Here is a 21481-nt window from a genome sequence, read left to right as displayed (position 1 = left end):
TTGCAACTTCTGATGTGCTAACCCCTTCAATTGGATGATGGTTTTATCCCTTAGTTTTTAAGGGATTTTTTGGTGAAAGTCCCCAGTTATCATAATGGGGCACTTGTATAAACTTTTATTGACTAAGTTTCTACTTAGTCTTTTTAATTATATTAAGAAGTTTTGTTAGTACTTCAATGTGTTCTATTCTTGCCTTTTCCTTACTTATTTAGGACTTATAAAATAGTTTAGCATTTTTATCCTTTGAAAATGCTTTATGATTCTTCTCATGACTTATTAACATGAGGTTTATAAAAGAGGACCCTTTTATTTTATCGACACTTAATGAAGAAGACGTCTCAACTTCACAATGGTGTTATAATACGATGTAAGAAATAGGAATACACATGTTTTGTATGAAACAACTTTGACAAGTTTTTATTCATGAACTTTAACAAGTTTTTTGACTATTACATGTATTAAAATACATCTATAACTTCCTCGTAACTGTTTTTCTTGTAACAAATTTTTACATAATATAAAATAAACAAGGTTTTTCTTCATAACCTGTTTCAGTACATAGTCATGACCCTATCTTTATATGAAGAGTTTGAGAGGTGACTTCGTTTATGAGTTTGAGAGATCACTCTGCTGTTCTCATGGGAAAAACATTATGATGAATGTCTTGTGTTTGTTGAACACGATGATGAATGCTGAAGACTTCGTAACTTTTTCTCAACACTTGCCTCTTTGTGGCCGACTTTTGTTCGATATTCGTATCTGTGTATAATATGTAGTCCCCCAAGTGTTTGAGCGGTGAAGTATGAAGCCTCGAGCACTTGTTCCTTTGGTTTCTATTGTTCGAAAAGATTGCAACTGGAGAAGAGATTTTCGTATAGTAATTCCTAATCCAAATCAAAGAATATCTTCTTTTAGGATTGGATTTTCTTTTGTTTATACTTACCCCTACACTTTGGGATTTATTCCTACAATTGACCCAGTCATACTTGCTTTCTGTCATTTTTTCAAAATTTGTTTGGGACAAATCGGTCCCCTTGTATGGAGAACAGTGGCTTGTTTGAGGTATTTATCTATTAAAGCCGGTGTTGATTTTTCCTTTCCCCATGTTATTCATCTTTACCACCCCAAGTTATTTCGCAATAGAGTTTTTACTCTAACTGCAAGAAGTAAAAGGGTCTTAGTAAGCCCTGAAGATGACAAGGACCGCGGGTGGTACACTCGTTATGTTGCGGTATGCACAGTTGATTTGGTGGGTGAAACAAATATCCCCTTCCCTGAGAAGTGGAACTTTGCACGTAAGTTTTTTTTTACTTACCGTTTTTACCTCTTAAAAATTTCAACTTCTTTACTAAGTTCATCCTTTTTTGCTCTTCTATAGCAACCATGGGAGATGTGGAACCTGTTCCTAATTTCCGTGGTTGGGTAGATTTAATCATGAGAGTCATGCCTATGGAGGCGAGAACGTGGAAATCCATTTCCAATTTACATGATTGGAAAGTGAAAACTCACGGTATGCATCTCTTTATCATTTTTCGTATGACAAGTCCTTTATTTTTTTTTCTAACTTTTTTTTTAAAATCCTTCTTTTTGTCAGGATATGCTATTCGAGGAATGACAACCGAAGTGGCTACTGCCCTTCGAGCATCTTCTGGTACTTCTCTTTCTGTGGAGAGAACTCAAGCTAGGCTGTCAAAGAGGAAAGTTGTAGAAGAATATTCTGAGGACGATGAAGACGAAGACACCTCTTTGATAGCTAGACCAAGAGCCAGGAGACGCATAGTTTCCGAGAATGAAGTTGAAGTTACCCCTGTCTGTGCCTCTCTTACTGAACCTGTTCACATTCCCTCTGAAGATGAAACCACTCCGAGGGACACCAACGAATCTATTCATCGTCTCTTCATTGGTGGTTTTGAAAGTGGAGAACTAGGTCCAGTTTTAGATGAAGTTCCTCTTTCTTCCTCTGTTCCCATTCCTTCTTTTCCTGCTTCTTTACCTACTTCTGTTCCCTAACCTACTTCGAGTCCTATGACTCATGTTATTTTCACTTCTTCTACCACTCTTCCTTTTATAGCTCCCCCTTCCTCTGTTCAATATGCAGAGGAGGGTTGTAGTAGCAGAAGCTTGGCTATGAGGAGCGTTACGCTTGAAGTTCCTGCTAACAACAGCCTTTTAAGGAAGTCTGGTAGAGCAGATGATTGGCTTAGGCCTTTGATTGGAGTTAGTGAGAAGAAGAAGATGGACAACCATAACTGCTTAACTTTGATGAATGACATTGTTCATTCTACTTTGAAGGTATTCTTCCTTTACTTACTAACAAGTTTGTTTTTTTTTAAAAAAAAAATCTTATTTCTATAAATTGTCACTGCAGGCTAACCTCATTGGTACAGAATTGATGGGAAGAATTTCCCTTCTAAAAAAGAAAGCCCGTGAGTCTGAAAAGTCTATCCACGAGGCTGAGGAAATAGCCAGGGGAGCACAGCTAGAAGCAGCCAATTGGAAAGAGCAGTTTGAGAATGCTCAGGGAACTATAGAAGAATTGCTAGAGAGTAGAAATCTCCTGGAGCAATAAAAGCGAGGTTTGACTTCTGAGCTAGCAGTTGCCAAGGCTTCTTCAAGCCAATTTGAGAAAGATAAGGAGCGCCTTGAGTGTTCATTTTCAGAACAACTATCAAATTGTAGTGAAGAGATCAGAGAACTTAAGGTACTCTTGGCCAAGAAAGAAGAGTATGCAGGGGAGTTAGTGCAAAGCTTGACTCCAGCTCAAGCTGATTTAAAAATCTCTTCTGATAAGGTACGTACCTTAGAGAGTTCTCATGCCTCCCTTGAAGCATCCTTTGAATCCTCTTTAGCTGGAAATCAAGTGTTAAAGAATGACCTTGCTATGTGGGAAAGGGAGTATGAACTTCTTGAGGAGAATTTTAACATAGAGGTGAGTTGGGCTTTTCTAAACTCTCATCGTGATGCTTTAATAAAGGCCAGTCAAGAAAACTTTGATTTAAACTCAGAGTTGGCCAAAGTTTTAGAGACCATTGAGAAAACCCAACAACCACTTGACTTTCCCTTTCCGTTAATTGAAGCTCCCGTGGCTGAAGAACCTTTAAATGAAGAAGCCGTTGCTATGGCAGTTGAAGTTGAAAATGTTGCAATTCCAGCTTCAGAGGGTGAAACTTCTATGACTCAGTCTATGGAAGTTGAAGCTTCCGTGACTCCTGCTTCCCTCGTTGATCCTAACATTTCAAGCTCAGCTAAAACCGTTCTTGTTGCTGCTTCTTCAGAAGTTGCCACCGTGCCTGTGGCTGAAAGTGAAATTAATATTGCAACTTCTGATGTGCTAACCCCTTCAATTGGATGATGGTTTTATCCCTTAGTTTTTCAGGTATTTTTTGGTGAAAGTCCCCAGTTATCATAATGGGGCACTTGTATAAACTTTATTGACTAAGTTTCTACTTAGTCTTTTTAATTATATTAAGAAGTTTTGTTAGTACTTCAATGTGTTCTATTCTTGCCTTTTCCTTACTTATTTAGGACTTATAAAATAGTTTAGCATTTTTATCCTTTGAAAATGCTTTATGATTCTTCTCATGATTTATTAACATGAGGTTTATAAAAGAGGACCCTTTTATTTTATCGACACTTAATGAAGAAGACGTCTCAACTTCACAATGGTGTTATAATACGATGAAAGAAATATGAATACACATGTTTTGTATGAAACAACTTTGACAAGTTTTTATTCATGAACTTTAACAAGTTTTTTGACTATTACATGTATTAAAATACATCTATAACTTCCTCGTAACTGTTTTTCTTGTAACAGATTTTTACATAATATAAAATAAACAAGGTTTTTCTTCGTAACCTGTTTCAGTACATAGTCATGACCCTATCTTTATATGAAGAGTTTGATAGGTGACTTCGTTTATGAGTTTGAGAGATGACTCTGTTGTTCTCATGGGAAAAACATTATGATGAATGTCCTGTGTTTGTTGAACACGATGATGAATGCTGAAGACTTCGTAACTTTTTCTCAACACTTGCCTCTTTGTGGCCGACTTTTGTTCGATATTCGTATCTGTGTATAATATGTAGTCCCCAAGTGTTTGAGCGGTGAAGTATGAAGCCTCGAGCACTTGTTTATTTCTTTCAATTTGGTCCTTTTCCTGAAACAGAAAAATATACGGGACTCGGAGGTGCGATTATAGATGAAGACTGCCTAACTCGTGTGTATTTCCATCAGATTAATTGTAAACCTGGGCTGGGAATTTTAGAATACTCCATTTTTCCTTGCAGGTCGTGACTCTTCATTTGGCACGAGTTAGGGTTTTTGCCTAGCATCTAAAATTGTTTGTAAAACTTTAATAATTCAAAAGAAAAATTTTAACATGGCGATACCTGACCGTGGGTACTTTCTTAGAAGTAATATCTCTTTAAATGGACGGCATTCCAATGTGAGGGTAAAACTTTGTCGTCCATTGTCTCCAACTCGTATGCTCCTTTTCCCGCAATGTCACGAACTCTGTATGGTCCTTCCCACGTTGGACTTAGCTTTCCTGAATTAGCAGCCTTTGCAGATTGGAACACTTTTTTAAGCACGAAGTCCCCAATTTTGAAAAATCTAAGGCGTGTTTTCCTATTGTAATATCGTTCAATTACTTGCTTTTGTGCTGCCATTCTTATCAATGTAGCTTCTCTTCTTCCTTCAAGCAAATCAAGGTTGACCCGCATCTCTTCATCATTAGATTCCTCCGTTTCCCGAACGTACCGTGTGCTTGGTTTACCTATTTCAACTGGAATTAAGGCTTCCGCACCATAAACCATTGAAAATGGTGTTTCTCCAGTGCTTGTTTTTGTCGTTGTACGATAATCCCATAATACTCCAGGTAATACCTCAGGCCAATTACCTTTTGAATCCTGTAACCTCTTCTTCTAGTTGTTGATAATGACTTTGTTAGTGGATTCCGCTTGTCCATTACCCACTGGATGGTATGGCGTAGACGTTATCCTTTTAATCTGCCAACTTTGAAGAAATTCTGTGATTTGAGCTCCTATGAATTGTGGTCCATTGTCACACACGATCTCCTTTGGTGCTCCAAAACGGCATATTATATTTCGCCATATGAAGTCTTTAACTTCCTTCTCTCGTACCTGTTTAAATGCTCCTGCTTCTACCCATTTAGTGAAATAATCTGTGAGTACAAGTAGAAACTTTACCTGACCTTTTGCTTATGGAAGTGGACCTACGATATCCATTCTCCATTTCATAAAAGGTCACGGGGCTATAACAGGGTGTAGTAACTCAGCTGGTCTGTGCATATTATTGTCGTATCTTTGACATTTATCACATTTGGACACGAAACTGTTTGCCTCGTCTTCCATCTTAGGCCAATAATATCCTGCTCGAATCAATGTTCTTACCAGCGACCTTCCTCCTACGTGATTTCCACAATGTCCTTCGTGCACTTCCCTCATCACATATTCTGTTTAAGAGGGTCCGAGACACCGTGCTAGTAGTCCACCGAACATCTTTCAATAAAGATTTCCTTAATACAAACAATATCGAGCGGCTTTTTTGCGAAGCGCGTGACCCTTACCTTTGTCAATAGGCACGGTTTCGTGCTGTAAAAAACAATAATTTCGTTTCTCCAATCCCATGTTAGATGATTAAAATTTACCTCATTCTTATCAGGTTCGAGAACGGAATGAAATAAATGTATGACTGAAGCATTTGCGTCGTTTGCTACGTCAGCTGCAGATGCGAGATTAGCTAAAGCATCTACCTCCACATTCTCATCTCTTGGGATCTGCATTACCTTCCAAGTTTGGAATTGCTTAATTAGTTCCCGTAACTTTTCGAGATATTCTTGCATTCGAGTTTCCCTGGCTGTATAAGTCCCCAGCATTTGATTGACCACGAGTTGAGAATCACTCTTGATTATAATTTGTGTTATGCCGAGTTCTCTTGCCAATTCCAAACCTGCAATTACAGCTTCGTACTCTGCTTCATTGTTAGTTATAGAATGACATTTTATAGCTTGCCTAATAATTTCACCCGTAGGTGGTATGAGAACTATACCCACCTGCTCCTTTTATATTAGATGAACCATCAGTGAATAAAACCCAAGTCCTCGGGTTTGCACCATTAAAAACTTGTAATTCTTTTTCTGCTTCTAAATGCATCCCCTGACTAAAATCAGCCACGAAATCAGCTAGTACTTGAGATTTTATAGCGGTCCTGAGTTGATAAATGATTTCGTATTCACTTAGTTCTATAGCCTGTTTTGCTAATCTTCCTGACAGTTCATGTTTATGCAAAATATTTCGAAGCGGAAAAGCAGTAACTACAATAATGGGATGACATTGAAAATAAGGTCTTAATTTTCTAGATGCCATGATCAAAGCTATTGCTAACTTTTCTAGCTGTGGGTATCGTGTCTCAGCATCTAATAAGGACTTACTTACATAATAAATAGGAGATTGTTTACCTTGGTCCTCACGGACTATAACAGCACTTACCGCAACTTCAGATACAGCCAGATAGATGAGAAGCTTTTCTCCCACCTTTGGTTTTGCCAATAACGGTGATTTTGACAAATAAGCTTTCAAATTTCTAAGGGCTTGTTGACAATCTTCATTCCATTCAAAATGATCTTGCTTTTTGAGTGCAGAGAAAAACTTAAAACACTTTTCTGAGGATTTGGAAATAAATCTCCCCAAAACTGCAATTCTTCCTGTTAATCTTTGAACTTCCTTTTTATTAGTAAGGATATCAGGGATTTCTTCTATTTCTTTGATCTGAGAAGGATTTACCTCAATACCACGGTTAGAAATAAGAAAATCCAAAAACTTACCTGATGCAACTCCAAATGCACATTTTTCTGGGTTGAGTTTCATATTAAATTTTCGCAAAATTTCAAATGTAACAGATAGATGAGAAATATGATCATGAGACTGCTGGGTTTTGACGAGCATATCGTCTATATATACCTCCATTGTTTTTCCTAAATATTCTTGGAACATTTTGGTAACCAACCTTTGATAGGTTGCCCCAACATTTTTGAGACCAAAAGGCATTACTTTATAATAGTAAGTCCCTCTGTCTGTAATGAAAGAAGTTTTTTCTTCATCACTAGGGTCCATTTTAATTTGGTTGTACCCTGAATATACATCTAAAAAACTTAGAAGTTCATGTCCTGCAATTGCATCGATTAACTAATCTATATGTGGTAAAGGAAAAAAATCTTTTGGACAAGCTTTATTAAGATCTGTATAATCTACACAGACTCGCCACTTACCATTTTTCTTAGGTACAACAACTGTGTTGGCTAACCAATTAGGGTACTTTACATCGCGGATTGACCCAATTTTTAATAGCTTTTGGACCTCATCTTGAATCACCTGGTTTTTGAAAGCCCCTTACTTTCTTTTCTTTTACTTTATTGGTGTAAAGGATGGATCTTCGTTTAATTTGTGAGTCATCCGGTGGTATCCCTGTCATGTCGGCGTGGGACCAAGCAAAACAGTCCACATTAGCTTTTAAAAATTTAATCAACATACCTATCATATCTGAGCTTAAATTGGCTCCAATGTAAACCTTCCGTTCAGGCCACTGTTCGAATAATATCACAGTTTCGAGTTCTTCAATTGTTGTTTTGATATTTTCATTCTCTTCAGGTTCTTGAATTGTATCAGGTCTCGAGTCTAAATCCGTCTTTTCTTGTTCAACTGAGGTTTGATCCTTGAATCCTTCAACTATTTCCTGTAATTGCTATTTTTCTTTATTTATAGTGCTCGTACCTGTTACAACGTTGATACTCTTAGCTGTTTGCTGATCCCCACGAATTTGGTAAATTCCCCATAGTGATGGGAATTTAATAACTCGATGTAGAGTTGATGGGATATCATCCATATCTTGTATCCACGGTCTTCCCATGATCATATTGTAAGCCATTTCCATATCTACCACCTGAAATTTAGTTTCTTTAACAACACCTGCAGCAAAGGTTGTTAGAATTACCTCTCCTTTTATTACCACACTTGAATTGTCGAAGCCTGACAAGGTATGCGCCTTGGGTATCATTTTGTCTTCAGCTTGCATTTCACATAATACCCTTAGTAATATAATATTTACGGAACTCCCTGGATCAATCAAAACTCGTTTTACATTAGTATCACGTACAAGTAAAGATATTACCAGTGCGTCATTATGTGGAGTTATCACTCCTTCGGTATATGCATCATCAAATGAAATACTTTCATTTTCTAAAACCTATCGTACCTGTTTCCCGTGTGTAATTGTTACTTTAGAAACCTTGTTGGAGGCTGTGTAGGTTATGCCGTGAATATCTTCTCCCCCACTTATCACATTCACTGTTCTCTTGGGTGAATGAGGCTTTGATGGCTCTTGCCTATTTTTCATATAGGCCTGTTTACCTTTTTCACTAAATAACTCAGTGAGGTACCCTTGCTTCAATAGATGGTCCACTTCACTTCTGCAAGAATCTACATTCTGAAGTTTTGTGCTCGTGATCATTGTGGAATTCGCACCAATGATCTGGATTGCGTCTATTTGGATTTGAACGCATCTCTTTTGGCCACCTCACCTTATCTCCCATACTTCTCAAAACAGCCACGAGCTCGGAGGTAGTGACATTAAAGTTATATCCGTTGAACCGTGCCTTTAAACTTTTGTCATCATCTCGTGACTCTTGTTTGTTCCGATCATTTCTAAATTTCGATGAAGAACCAGAGTCCCTATTCCTCGATTTTTGATCATATTGCTGGCTATCTTGTTTTGACCGTGGGTCTTTTCCTACTGGTCCCGTATATGGATCGTACATGTTTTTACCTGATCTTTTTTCGGTTTCTGATCTTCTGGAACCACCCCTTTCTTCATGATGAAACTTAGGTACGGTATCTTCTTCAATTCGCAGCTTCGTACTATACCTGTTGTAAACATCATTCCACGTGGTTGCAGGGAATTCTCGAAGGCTTTCTTTGAGTCTTCTCGTGGCTTCAGAACTTTTGTCATTTAAATTACTTGCAAAAGCTATTGCAGCCCAGTTGTCAGGCACACGGGGTAGAGTCATTCTTTCACGTTGGAATCTATCAACAAAGTCTCTGAGAAACTCTGAATCTCCTTGTTTGATTTTGAAAATATCTTCCATTCTATTCTCAACCTTTTGTGCTCCATAATGTGCTTTAATAAAAGAATCTGCAAGTTCAGCAAAAGAATTTATAGAATTTTCAGATAAAAGAGAATACCAGGTTAATGCACCCTTGGTGAGTGTTTCTCCAAATTTCTTGACCAGTACTGATTCAATTTCTTGTTTGGTCAAGTCGTTGCCTTTTACGCCTGTTGTAAATGCAGCCACGTGGTCACATGGGTCTGTAGTACCATCATATTTCGGGATGTCAGGCATTTTGAACTTTTTCGGAATTGGAAGGGGAGCAACACTTGGCTTCCAAGGTTGTTGTGAGTATTTGTCCATGTCAACTCCTTTTATTACAGGCGGAACTCCAAGGATTTGCTCAATACGTTCATTTTGTTCCTTAATCTGTTTCTGCAAGGTTAGTACTAAATTTTGCAAATAGGAATTATTTGAATTACCTGGTTCCCCTTCCTGTGGTTCACTGATGGTTCCTCCATTTCCAGAATTAACAAGACCAGAACGAGGATTCTCCAATGTATTATTATTAGGAGTTGGTGTGGGTGGTGCAACAGATAATCGACTAACTAGAGCCTGAAGAACTTTGCCGACCTGTGCATCAATTAGCTTTTGTAAAACTTCATTTGTACCACCTTCAAAGTGTTCAGATTGTTCTTGTTGATCAGCACGAGATTCAGGAGTGCCGTCACGAGATTGACGTGATGAATTTTGAGGGGAGGGAACCACTTCAATATTATGTAAATCTCCTTGATTTTGATGGATTTGATTTTCAGGGTTTCCCAAAATATTTTCATTGTTATTGTTGGTGTTGTTGTTTGAAATGGTGATAACAATGGACAAGATGTAGCTTAAAAGAAACGAGTATCAGATTTCCGGTAACAGAACCAATTTGTTTAACCAAAAATCTGAGTCTTTGGTCAAAGTTAGAAAGAAATTCGGGTTACTAATAATCATGAGACGAAAATAAAATATTTTTGAGAATGATGGTAAAGTAGTAAATAGTTTTGTATTTCAGTAAGATCTTAATCGTATTTCGTGTCCTTACAGATGTTGAGTCTTTTCCCTTTTATAGTTGATTTTAGGAGAAGATATAATGTCTTTATCTTAATGAGGCAATTATGAGCAATAAATGATATTTAAAAGAAACGTTACACAATCATTTCTATTTAATTCAGATTCTCTAACGTATTTGACATTTAATGTTGTATTTGGATTCTTTTGTGTCATCAGATTCGTATCTTCAACTTCTTCTGATCTTTAATCTTTAAACGACTCGAATAGGTACGAGACTCGTACCTATTTTAGTAACGGTCCACACCTATGTTGCCTTCTTTTCCCCTATCTGTTGTCTCCCGTGCCTCTTGGCTATTCGTTGCGTTTTGACCTTTTGACCAGTCCACGTGTCATGACACGTCATCTTCAATATTCAGACTCAGTTTTTTCCCAATACAGTAATATCATCAGATATCAGTAATTGTTAGATTCCTAATGCTAGCATGCATTCTTTTAACAGCATAAGACTGTGCCAAACGCTTGCTAGTTTTTTTAATAAAGATGTAACTTACTAACCAATCATTGGGTTCATAATCAGAGAGGAAGTTTTTTTTAGTCCTAAATCTAGTCTGTTTCTTTCAAAATAATCTCTTCTTAGTACCTAACAACATTTGATCTTCAATTTTGCAAAAAATTATTAAGATATTTTCCTTGTTTATATTGACCCTGAGAAAATGGTGCCTAATACCTATATGTCTGGTTCTCTTATGTTGACGAGGATTTTTAGCAATATTAATGGCACTGGTGTTATCATAGAAAATAGGTGCATTATCAATAAAGATACCATAATCCCTTAATTTTGCTTGATCCAGAACACCTGTGCATAACATGGGGCCTGCAATAATATATTTTGTTTCAGCTGTGGAAAGTTCAACTAAGTTATGCTTCTTAGCCGCCCAAGAAATTAGGCAAGAACTAACAAAATGAGATGTTCCTGAAGTGTTGTATCCCTTGGGATACCTCAGACATAAATCAATTGTCTCCTTCGGATATTTAAATATTGTTTTTACAACTTTCATATGAAACTCCTCTAGTTCTGCTTGAAACCTTGCACAAAATCTTATACTGAAAATAATATCAGTCCTGCTAGTAGTTAAGTACAAGAGTGATCCTATTATTCCCTATAATTTTTGATACACACTCTTTTCTTCTACATCAAAGTTCAGTTTTGTAGCAGTTATAATATGTTTATCATTTGACTTGGTTGACTCTAGGTTGTATCTATTAAGTAGTTCCTCGATGTATTTCAGTTATCATGCTTATCTCAAACTCACTCCCTATAAGTGTACTAAACTCCTGACACATGGCATCACTAATTGAACCAAAAATAATGCCATCTACAAAAACTTACACAATAAGAAGACTTTTACCTTTACTTTTCAAGAACAGTATGTTATTCATTTTTTCTCTCTAGAAACAATTTTTTGGAAGAAACTTTGACAACCTTTCATATCAAGATCTGAGAGCTTGCTTCACTCCATAGCTTTGTCTAGCATATTAATAAAATCTGAAAAGTCATCTACTTCAAAACCGGATGGTTATTTAACAAACTCTTCTTCTTTAAGTTATATATTCTAGATGGCACTTTTGACATCATTTTGATACAAAGTACAACAACAATAATAATAATAATAACAACATACATAGTATTATCCCACTCTAGGAGGGTAGTGTGTATGCAGACCTTAACCCTACCTTGTGAGGATAGAGAGGTTGTTTCCAATAGACCCTCGGCTCAAGAAAATATAAGCACCACATTAACGAAAATATAAATAATAAGGGACACCACCAAAAAGACATATAAAAGCAGAACAAAAACAACAAGATAGTAAGGTGATCAACAATGAAAGAAAATAATGGTTAGTCATAAAAACCTACTACCAAAAGAAAGCGAGACTGCGTGCCAATACTACTGTTATGATCACTCTATACTACCTATCCTGCTACTTTAATCCTCAACCTACATACCTTCCTATCAAAGATCATGTCCTTGATCAACTGAAGTTGCGATATGTCTTTCCTAATTACCTCTCCCCACCTCTTCTTTGCCCTACTCTACCTCACCGTAGGCCCTCTATTGTCAACCTCTCATACCTCCTCACCGGGGAGTCTGTGCTCCTCCTCCTCACATGATCAAACCACCTAAGTTGCACTTCCGCATCTTGTCCTCAATAGGGGACACGCCCACATTATTGCGAATAACCTCATTCCTAATCATATCTAACCTGGTGTGCCCGTACATCTATCTCAACATCATTATTTATGTTACTTTCATCTTCTGGACATGTGCGGTCTTGACTAGCCAACACTCAGTCCTATACAATATAGTCGGTCTAACCACCACTCTGTAGAACTTAGCTTTAAGTTTCGGTGGCACCTTTTTGTTACACAAAACACCGGAAGCGAGTCTCTATTTCATCCATTCCATCCCAAAACGATGTGTGACATCTTCATCAGTATCCTCATTCCCCTGAATAATAGACCCAAGGTACTTAAAACTTCCTCTCCTAGGGATAACCTGCGAGTCCAGCCTCACCTCCCCTTCCCCTCCCTGAGTCTCACCACTGAACTTACACTCCAAGTATTCTGTCTTGGTCTTGCTTAATTTGAAACCTTTAGACTCTAGGGTCTGCCTCCATATATCTAACTACACATCCACACCGCCTCTCCTTTCGTCAATTATTACAATATTATCTGCAAATAGCATGTACCACGGAACCTCCCCTTGGAGGTGGCGCGTCAGCACATCTATAGCAAGGGCAAACAAAAAGGGGTTGAGTGCCGACCCCTAATGCAATCCAATCATAACTGGAAAATGATCCGAGTCCCCACCCACCGTTATCACTCGGGTCTTTGCTCCATTATACATGTCCTTAATCACCCTAATGTAAGCAATAGGTACACCTCTAGCCTCCAAACATCTCCATAAAACTCCTCTCTCAGAACTTTATCGTACGCCTTTTTAAAGTCGATAAACTCCATATGCAAGTCCTTCTTCCTCTCCCTATACTGCTCCGTCAATCTCCTAACAAGGTGGATGACTTCTGTAGTCGAACGCCCCGGCATAAACCCGAACTAGTTCTCGAAAATAGACACACTCTTCCTCACCCTTAGATCTATCACTCTCTCCCAGACTTTCATAGTATGGTTGAGAAGCTTGATACCCCGATAGTTATTGCAATTTTAGATATCACCCTTGTTTTTTTTATACAGGAACTATCGTGCTCCACATCCACTCTTCGGATAACTTATTTATTCTAAAAATGACATTATATAACCTAGTGAGCCACTTCAAGCCCGCCTTGCACGTACTCTTCCTAAACTCCATTGGGATTTCAACCGGCCCGTTCACTTTGTCCCTGCTCATCTTACGCCTCAACCTTATCAACTCTAGGCTGCCCACAATACCCAGAGTCACAACGACTTCCGGAGAATTCCAAATCACCCCGTACAATGCTTTTGTCCCCCTCCTCGTTCAAGAGACTGTGGAAGTAAGTCTGCCATCTCCGATAGATAAGCCTCTTATCCAACAAAACTCTACCGTCTTCGTCCTTGATGCACTTCACTTGGTCCAAGTCACGAGCCTTTCTTTCTTGCACCTTGGCTAACCTGAACAACCTCTTATCCCCACCTCGGCCCTCGAGTTCCTCATACAAACGACTAAAAGTTGTAGTCTTGGCCGCCGTAACTACTAGCTTTGCCTCTTTCTTAGCCAACTTATAGTGCTCCCTATTCGCCCTCTTTTCCTCCTCGTCTACACTTTTCACTAGGTTCAGATACGCTGCTTTCTTGGTTCCACTTTTCATTGCACCTCTCCATTCCATCACCGGTCTCCCTTGTGACCATCAGAGTAATCCTTTGAGACCCCTATACCTCTCTCGTGGCTTCCCTAATGCACTGCACGGTCGTGGTCCACAACTCTTCACATAGCGCTTGCGTCCCTACTACTCCTCTTTTTTTATACAAAGTGAATTCCATAAATACAAAGCTATCAGCATTCTAATAGCCTAAATTCTAGCTACATGAACAAATGTCTCATCACTATTAAGTTTCTCTTCCTGATTATACCCTTGAACAACCAGTCTGACATTTTCATTCTGATCATTTAGGTTGTTCACATTGTTCCAATAACTGTTCGATCATAATGTCTTAACACTAGATTCCAAATCTTGCTTCTCTTAAACTGGTTCAGTTCTTTTGGCATTACAACAATTTAGCCAACACTTCAGGCTTCTTTAATATTTTTAGGTTCAATTTGAGACAAAAAAGTTGTGAAGGCATATAAGTTTCTTAAAGCAGACCTTGTTACTACTCCGACATTAGGATTTGGGATGGTGTTCTCAAGTGGATCAAAACTTCGATGTTTCCATATGAACTAATATGGACAAATTAATAACATATGAACTAATATGGAAAATTAGATGTGAAGATGAGATTCACATACTTGAGTACGTAAAAAAGCCAAGACATAAACTTCAAAATCTTTCCTAGTCTTGCTTAGGAAAGATGAATTTTGTAGTAAATAAACTGATATTGGCCTTAAACATTTTAGAGCATTCTGAAATTGTAAATTCAAAAACTAAGCTCATATGCACTTGTTACCAAAATAGAGTTTCTGCATCCATACGAATTACACGATGGTTAACCAAAGCATGAGAACAAAATCATCAGTCATTGCTTACTACTATTAATTTGTGAGCTTGTTTATATTATCGGTCTCAAATCCGAATAAAGAATGAAAATTATGGTAGGTTGACAACCAACATAAAATCTGTCAATTTAGGATGAATCCTCACATTGAGACATACTTAACGGGCTTTAATGAAATTCACTACTGAAAAATTGGTCTACGGTAACGGTTGGAAATCGTCCCCATAGACTGCCAAACCGTTGCCGTAGGGATTTTGGAATGGTTTACCGCCCGTTACATCAGCCGGCGTACCCATAGGTCTACTGGAACGGTTCTTGCAACGGTTTGCATCGCTGTGACAATAGATATGTCTATCGCAACAGTTTTCCCCTTCTCTGTTGGAACGATTATTTTTTTCAATTGGAACGGTTTAAAACCGTTACTATATTGTTTATACAACGGTTCTTAACCGTTGCCATATTATTTAAAGAAATATTTATGTAAGCTATTGCTACGGTTATGTTGGATATAGCAACAATTTCTTTAAGCTATCGTAACGGTTATATTTGTATTTGGAACGGTTTTGTAGATCATTTTGGAACAGGTTATGGGACCTATTGCAACGGTTTACATTGTCTACTAGAACACCATTTGTATCCTATTGCAACGGTTCTGGTAGGCTATTGTATCAGTTCAATTAAAACCAAAATATAGCACATGTTATAAATAAAATTTATACATATAATAAATTATAATAACACTAAAATTTAAATACATCATAAAATGAAACTATTAATAATATAAAATTATCCATCAAGCAAATAATAATATTCATAAGGCAAATGTTCTACCATGTGAGTGCATAAGTTTAGTACATTTCAAGAGGGTAAATAAGTTTCAAAAAATGTTGGTCACAAAAGATTCCTAGAACATTCATCTATAACAATTCAAAATTATCTCAAGTAAAGTCTAGTTCTTCATCGTCTTCATCATCCATTTTTTGATCTACTCCACCTACAAAAGAGGATAAATAAAGTTATTGTCCTTCAAGAGAATACGGTCTAAGAATACTCATAGTACAAATTGCCATGAAAAAAAAAAGAACAGAGAGCTAGCTACTATTACAGAGTGCAAAAAACAAAGAAAACTCTCAGTTATTACACTCTTTTTCAAAAGGCTAAAGCAGAAAAGTGCCTTCTCCTTTTCTTTTGCCATATTCTTTTTGCTCAAAATGGGTTGGAATATATATATTCATCATCGTCAACTTATTTCATTTTCCAAATAACATTCTCATTACTTGCTGTAAATCAAACTCGATTATTTGTAGGGGCACACACCATTGGCCAATCACATTGCTCTTCATTTCGGAACAGAATATACAATACATCCGATATAGAGGGACATTGCAATGTCCTAAAAATGGAGGGAATGGAAGTTTGGCCCCACTCGATTTGGTCACAGACAAAAAGCTTGACAACAATTATTTCAAGAACCTAATGCAGAAGAAAGATCTACTCCAATCTGATCAAGTTCTTTTCAATGGAGGATTAACCACTGAAAAGTGCCTTCTCTTTTTCTTTTGCTATATTCTTTTTGCTCAACATAGGTTCTTGTAAAGAAGAAGAAAAAAATGATCAACAACCAAAATGGTTATGGGTTAATGGACCTATAATAGTAGGTGCTGGACCTCTGGTTTAGCAGTTTCAATCACCAGTGAGGAAGAAGAAAAATAGCTCCAGTGAGAAAAAAAGAAAATACACACCACATTTATCAAGGAAAAGACACTAATAGTTGCTTCAGCTCATTAGATGACAATTGCTCCAAATTCTTCTCACATAAAGAAAAAAGAGGGTAGAATATTTCTACCCTAAGATATGTGGTAACAAAATCTACATTTCCTTCACAAGGATGAAGGCCGCTACCATATGTTTCTCCATATCATACCATACAGGTAGTGCTAGAGTCTTTACTTACTCGTTCTCATATCACGGTTGAAGAAAGTAAGGAAAGAACAAGAAGCTCGCAGTTTCTAGAGACATGAGTATTTCTAAAACTGATACTTCAAAACTTCCTACATGGAACTAGTTTAAACCACTAGGTTAAGCTAAGTAGTTGTGGTACCTGATAGCCAACAACATTCTTATTTGACAATAATGAATCATTTTCAAAGTACTGAAATTTGACAACAATTTAGAAACAACAAATATATTGTTAAGCAAGCTAATGTCGATTTAACTAAACGGTGAAAATGATCAATAAACAACATTTATCAACAGTTCTTTCACCACATTTCAGTAATAACAACTTAATAATCATACAAATGTCCTTGGATGCATAAAGAAATTTGAATTAAAGTATTCTTAAAACTAATAACTCAATATATTTAAAATTGGAACTAGCTAGTATTAGTTACTTACTTCTGCACAGTCAATTCGTAAAGACTTAATGATTTGCGTATATTAATGGTGAACATTATCCCTTGGCATTTTTTTCCAATTGCACTGTTGAAATATTGTATCATTTCTATGATATTATGCTTATGCTATTTCTTTTTCCATGCTTTATGCAGGCAGAAAAGAAAGTGTAAAGAGGCAGGGAACTCACTGAAGAATATGCAGGATACAATTTTGAGAATCTTCATCAAAGTCAACACACAACATCATTTTCAAGAAATCCTGGTACTATTACTTGGTTTTCCTAAAAATTTGACAAATTGTTGTCAACTCCCATTATTTGGTTTTCGTAAAAAATTTCCTAAATACCCTTCAAAAAAACAGTTCATTTCTTACTTAGAGGATTATGCTAAACACTTTACCATATCCCCTCTGCCTTGAACCAAAGCAAAATCCCAAGCAAGGAAAGAGGAGAAGAAGAAGAAGAAATAGAAGAAGATGTATAACATTTGGTACGTACTGACCTTGATTGTTACTACCAGCAGATGGTCGACTGTTTAGTTGAACAACAACTTATTGTGCAGAGGAAACTTCTACAAGTGAACGTGCACTGAACCTTAACATGTCAGGATCAAGTCGCAAATCTGGGTTCAGACGCTGAAGTCGTGCGATGACATTCATTGTAATATTTTGTTCCATGGCATCCTTTTGTTCGTTCAAATTTTCATGCATTCCTTGTTGCGTCCTCTCTTCCATTTCCTCCATTTTCTGATGCATCCTCTCATCAGAAGATCCAAGATTCCCTTTTTGCCCCTTTAACACAGTCTTGGTAACCCTTCGTCCATACAATCTCACGCGACCTGGATGTTCAGGTCCCATGACTGGTGCAAAAGCGTCATCTAAATGACGGTCATCTTCACTTTTCTGATTTGATTGTATTCTCTCCATTTCAGCCTACAAACCAAAAATGCGAGAAAAAAGAGTTTTAAGTAACTAAAGTTGAATCAATAATTAAGAACAAATAAATAAGCACGACAAACTTTAAATTAGAAATTTCGTACAATTTTACTAATCGTATTGTCATATGAGCTTTTGTATACTCGGGCAAGTTTTCTTTTCTTGTAGCCGCAAAGATGTCCTTACTTGATATAGTATCTGAAGTATCAGAGATTTCCTTCTTTTTTGCCTAGTTACATGAAAACAAGTATAAGAATCTTTCCATATAAAGTTAGCAAGTTCATAATTTAAAAAAATAAGAAAGATAAAACATCAAACCTCGCGAATTAAAGCAAAAGGTGTTCTGCCAGCAGTGTACGGAGACTTCAACTTATTTCGATTCTCTGTATTGGTTTCGGACATTTTCTGCAAATAAACGAGTCAACCAATATGTGATTTATTTACTGCAATTGGGAAAGCTTATAATGGAGAGAGTGAGCCTCCGAGTTTCATACTCTCTTTTACAGTCTCTTCTTATAATAAACCACCCTATCAACTTAGTAGAACATCTCACAACAACTGCAGTCACCATTGATGCCCAGTTTTTGTTCCTATTGGAAATTTCTTTACATTTTCACTGCTTTATTGACTAAAAAGAAATTGGTTTTGTTTTGTTATTCCTTTTTCGCTGGGTTATTTATCTTGTCTACCTTATGAAAGAGGTCCCAGGTTAGTATAAACCTGCATCTGCAGTGGACTGACAGATTTACTTGTTTAATCCATAGGCAGCTTTGAGCTATGCAACTGGAGTTGTTTTCAGCTTTGAGACATGCTTAACGGGCTTTAATGAAAGACATAATCAGTAAAGATTCATATGATCCACCTCAACTTACTCAAAACGGAGGAGTAATGGTAATTTTGTAATACCACTACTACTGTTCTCTTTCTCTACTACCCACTTCATTTCACATTTCCTCGTACCAAAATGCTTGTAACATTAAGTGCGGGATTTAGAAAAAAAATTAAATTTAGAGAATAAGTTATGTTAAAATGGCTATTATTTAGTGTTGGAAATTGACGCCAATCACAACTGATCTGAGATTGAATTGTAGTTAATTGAACTTTAAGTAATCTCTTAAATTTTCAAATACTCTTACCTTTTACAATTGTCTGTTATTTAACATGATAAGACCATTTATCAAGCCCAGAACTTAAGAAACTATGTATGATATTTTGAAAAGTATCCATATTTCCATCATCAGAAATTTGGACAAGTTCAACAATGACAATTTTATTTGCGAGAATTCAATTTTCGTTAAAGATGTATCCGAATTATAAGTGCTCGTAAACGTCATTCATAATCCGAAAATTTATCCATTTTTAGCCCTTCCTCGGTTGCTTATTAGTTCTCTCAAATGCCCTTGGTGGAGCATGTTCACTACCTTTTGCCTTAAGGCGATGCAGTCTAGAATGCCGACTACATGGGAACAAATGTTATATAGGTTGATTCTAATTCTTGCTGCCCGCTCGATTCCGAGGAATAAAAGGTGGGCTTGACCACAATTTCCCAAGTAAGAGAACCTCATATTATCCTCAACTTAAGGATCACAATGGCACACGTCGTTAGTTAAAAGGCACAGTATATAACAACCCAAGTTCTTATGTTTTTTTTTTCCATTTTAAAATCTTTCCCAACTCCATTCTTAAAACTTCTGCTTTGTCTTCCTTTTGCGATTTGTTACAAGACCCTCATCCTTTTTTGCTTCTAAATTCCTATTTGAAGATTACAAAGTCATAATGATCTCGTATGTGAGAAGATTTATAGCCAAAGGCTTAGACAATTATCATTCGAGATACATTATAACGAGTTCAGTTGAACCCGTTTATCATGTTTGTTTTGGTGGTATGGCCTTCTCTTATTTGGTCGCGCTCCCTGAAGAACTTCGTCACCTTGAACATAAAAAACATCAAGAAAGTCATGGAAAGCACTAAGTTGTAGATTTCATGTTATGGATCCTACGGAGAAGAGTGATCCAAATTGTTTATTTATAATGAATAGTCTTTTTAACTTATGATTCATGTATCCCAAAGTAATTTTATGTTTGATTGTATTACAAAGATTTGTTGAAAATATACTTTTCGTTAGATGATTTCAAATTTCTTTTTGCTTTTTCTTCTTTCTATTCTTCATGGTTCAAGATAATTATATCTTAGATGTTTGTCGCTGAATGTATTTTTTGCAAGATGGCTCTACTTCTAAATTAACTAGTTTCTCGGCATACGATTCGTGTCTGTAACCCTATTAATACGTACAAAGTTTACTAAAATTACACACACAATTAATAAAATAGTAAAAATTAAAAAAAATGATTCCTTAATAGGAAATAAAAACTTGAGTCTATTCTTTTTGCTTTGTGCTGATCTAGTGGTCGCGCTGAGCTATGATAGAGTGAGGGCATGTCCTCAGAGGAGCGGGGGTAGATGGTAAGGGTGGCAAGGGGGGCTAAGGCACCTTCTAGGTTGAGAGTGGGGTCATGGAACATAGGGACTCTTAAAGGGAAGTCTGGAGAGTTAGCAAAGATTCTCCATAAGAGGAAGATTAACATAGCTTGTGCCCAGGAGACTAGATGGGTGGGGAACAGGGTTCGGGAGGCTGATGGGTTTAAGTTGTGCTATTTAGGGAGGGTGAGAGGGAAGAACGGGTAGGCATTTTAGTTGATAAAGATCTAAGGGAGCTTTTCGTTGAGGTTAAGAGGATGAATGGCAGGTTGATGGCCATTAAGATAGTCGTGGGAGGGTATACTCTGAACATAATTAGTGTTTACGCGCCTCAGGTGGGTTTGGGCGAGGAGGTTAAAAGACGCTTCTAGGAAGATTTGGATGGGTTGGTGCGGGGTATGTCGTCCACCGAGAAGCATATGGGGTGATTTTAACGGCCACATTGGGAGGTCGCCCGGGTGATATGACGGTGTGCATGGTGGCTTCGATTTTGGAGATAGAAATGGAGGAGGTACTTCGCTGCTGGAGTACGTTAAAGCTTTTGAGCTGGTGATCGCTAACTCGTGTTACCCGAAGAAGGCGATGATAACTTTTCGGAGTACGGTGGACAAGACCCAGATTGATTATCTACTTCTCCGAAAATGTGATAGAGGTTTATGCACGGATTGCAAGGTCATCCCGAGTGAGAATCTTACGACCCAGCATATGCTTTTGATTATGGACTTAGAGATCAAGTGGACGAGGAAGAAGAGGGCTATACCTAGGGTTAGGTGTGGTGCATTGACTAAGGACAAGGTCCAGGA

Source organism: Nicotiana tabacum, chromosome 18, assembly GCF_000715075.1.
Source record: "Nicotiana tabacum cultivar K326 chromosome 18, ASM71507v2, whole genome shotgun sequence".
In the NCBI taxonomy this organism is placed as follows: Eukaryota; Viridiplantae; Streptophyta; class Magnoliopsida; order Solanales; family Solanaceae; genus Nicotiana; species Nicotiana tabacum.
Note: the sequence above shows the minus strand (reverse complement) of the source record.